Below are 2,658 nucleotides of genomic sequence, written 5' to 3'. Positions count from 1 at the left end.
AATTATTCAAATACATGTGAAAAAAATAAAATACCCAATAAACGCAAATATTTGTAGTTTTTAAGACGAAATTCAAATAAAAATGCCCTTATTTGAATAAATAAAAAAAACTGGCGCTGCTAAACCTTAAAGAGGTTAAAAATTTTGCAGAGAATAACTTTAATTGAACTTTATAAAATAAAATAAAGTAAAACAAAATAACTTGGTGACGCAAAGACAAATGCAACAATTTTTATAAAACTAAAACCAAATAAACAAGAAAATAGAAATTGCAAATAATGATAATTTCTCACTTTCCTACCCAAAACTGTTTAAATACTTATAAAAAACAAGAATATTTTACAAAAAATAAAGAAATTGTAAAAGATAATCTCTAAAGCGAGAAACATTAAATGGCGAAAAAATTTTGTTCTACCAGCGTTTATTGTATTTACATATTAAAATAAACAAAATATTTTGCATGCAATTAAGAAAGTTATGAAACAATATTGAAATAAGAAAAACAAGTAAAAAAAAAAGAAATTGTGCGTTAAAAAATTCTACTAATTTTAAATAAAACTTGGTAAGTTTACAATGCAAAGCCGTTAGCAGGTTTGAAACTGTAGACAATTTTGCAAAAAATAGCGAATAAGTGATCACCAAAATAAAAAAAAAAAGTTAATTTTGGACAACCGTTTAACTGTTTGTCAAAAGAGAATACGCAACAATACATATAATCGAAAACAGAAATAGCCTAAATTAGACATGCAGACATAAGGCTGTTTAATTTATATATTTACATGCATATGTGCACGTAGTATATATGTACGTATATTTAAATAAGTACAATTTTCCACATTAAAAGCTATTTACTGTGTCTATCCCTCCGATCAAGATTGTCTGCATTTTCCAACTGAAATTTTATATATATATCTAGATATTCACAAAAGTTGAACAGACCGTACCTGTTGCGTGGTTTTTGCATATAAATATTTATTTATTTACTATGAACTTAATACATATGGAATGGAAAGGAGTTGTGGGCGTTCCGAAAAACCAAAAAAAAAATTTCAAAGCACTCAGGCAATGTTGCGCCCATTGTACTTAATGCCTAGTGGGAGGATGTAGAGAATAGCAACATATGTATATGTAGGGGCGCACAGTGGGCGGGGAAGCTATGTTTTACGCGAAAAAGGCATATTTTAAAACTTAGATAAATTAACAGGTCTAAAGCTATTCTTATTCAGAAATGTCAAACGAACTCAAAACTGATTAGTACTTTTAATAAGATCTGCTAAGAAAGCCGTTGAATCCATTTAATTCAACGGATCCTATCGCGGCACGTTCTAACAGTTATGAATTGATAACTTTCTTAACAATTTTTTTTATGGAAACTTTCAATTATAACAGTAATTGCTGGTTTAGTTTTACTTCTTGAACATGGAAAATAATGATTTTATATGAAATATTACATAATAAATCTTGGTTACTAAATTATTAACATGACTTATTTTTCAAGAAATAATTTCTTCAAAAAGGCGTAACTAATTTGTAGGGCCGAGTAGAATTTTCATTCCTTTACCAAAAACTAATGCAAAGCTCCATTTAAGGATCTACGAAAAGCAAAGCCGCGCATACTCGCGCCAAAAGGAGTGGCGGCCATTTTTATTTCACTAGACCAACTTTAGCAGTTTTTCCAAACAGCATAAAGTGTATATAAAAAAATGCATGTAATTTATTCAATATTTAACATAATATCATTTATAAGATGTGTTTTAACAAAGCTGAAGTAAATTTTCAAAAATCCAATAACGATTCCAATATGGCGTCCAGGAATTGAAAAAATTACTGAAGCTTCATGAAATTTGGAATTTTGAGGTTCAAAGAAGTTTTTGAAAATTCAAAATGCAAAATCAAATATGGCGTCCGAAATTTCCAAAAACCTAAAGAACTTTATTTAAAAATGAGAAAACTGAAATTTTGGAAATGACGAATTTCGTATAAAATAAAAAAATCTTAAAAAAAACTGTTGGGGCCTAGATCAAATTGTTTAGGCTGAGCAAATGGCAGACGGCTCCAACTAACCCTAATTTATAAATATAATTATTGTTATTATTTCATAATTGGATCATAAATTCATTTTAGATATGTTACCTCGTGTATAATAAATAAAATTTTGCTAAACAAAAATTTTCTTATTACTAAACTGAAAATGGCAGTTGACTTGACAGTTTCCAGCCTCAAAAGTTTGAATGTGATAAATAACTCGAGATCAGTGAGCCTTAAAATATAGCACATTTAATTCGTGGGGAATTTTCCTTATTTATAGAAAAATTTACAGCCCCCTTCGACAGTCATAAACTAAGGTTTTAATTTGACACGCAACTCGTGACTAGCATGTCTAAAAACCTATTCAGTGGCATTTTGAACAAGATTGTCTAATTTTTAGAAAAATACATATGTAGTTCACTTGACAGCTGTCAACCGTCAGGGTTTTAATTTGACACAAAACTCGTGATCAGCATGTCAAAAAACGTAATCGGTAGCATTTTTAAGAAGATTGTCTTATTTTTAGAAAAATTAATAGTTCATTTGACAGCTGTCAAATGTCAGGGTTTAATGAGACATAAAATTCGTGATCAGCATGTAAAAAAACGCGATCAGTTGCATTTTCAAAAA

The sequence above is a fragment of the Rhagoletis pomonella genome, unplaced genomic scaffold, assembly GCF_013731165.1.
Source record: "Rhagoletis pomonella isolate Grant_MI unplaced genomic scaffold, Rhpom_1.0 Rhpom_scaffold_00004, whole genome shotgun sequence".
NCBI classification, from domain to species: Eukaryota; Metazoa; Arthropoda; class Insecta; order Diptera; family Tephritidae; genus Rhagoletis; species Rhagoletis pomonella.
The sequence above is the reverse complement of the archived record's forward strand: the minus strand, read 5'-3'. Positions refer to the sequence as shown.